The 326-nt window shown below is 42.6% G+C and overlaps 1 pseudogene; it reads right to left on the bottom strand.

Moving 5' to 3' along the window:
- LOC109485557 overlaps positions 1 to 326 on the bottom strand; it is a 17,321-nt pseudogene that overhangs the window by 6,276 nt on the left and 10,719 nt on the right.

Here is a 326-nt window from a genome sequence, read left to right as displayed (position 1 = left end):
CGCGCACCGACTTTTTCCTTGTACTTTTGCTCGGATTTTTGTTTCGTTCCCTTCGTCATTCCCTCCTCCTCTTCTTCTACCTCCGTTTCGACTGGTTTAAACTCTTTCTCAACTTTGGAAGAGTATTCGTCCAGTTCCTTTGCTTGTTCCTGGGTAGTGTTCAGGACAAAAGCAAGATAATCACATGAAGAATTCTTTAAAAATAGGTTAAGAAAGACCTAGGATGCACACGGAATACAAGAGCAATAAAATAAAGAACCACGCACACACACACATACACACAGAGGGAGAGAGAGAGAGAGAGAGGGAGAGAGAGAGTAGTAGAA

This window comes from Branchiostoma belcheri, unplaced genomic scaffold (genome assembly GCF_001625305.1).
Source record: "Branchiostoma belcheri isolate BF01 breed outbred unplaced genomic scaffold, Haploidv18h27 scaffold77, whole genome shotgun sequence".
NCBI classification, from domain to species: Eukaryota; Metazoa; Chordata; class Leptocardii; order Amphioxiformes; family Branchiostomatidae; genus Branchiostoma; species Branchiostoma belcheri.
Note: the sequence above shows the minus strand (reverse complement) of the source record. Positions and strands in the feature narration are given on the sequence as shown.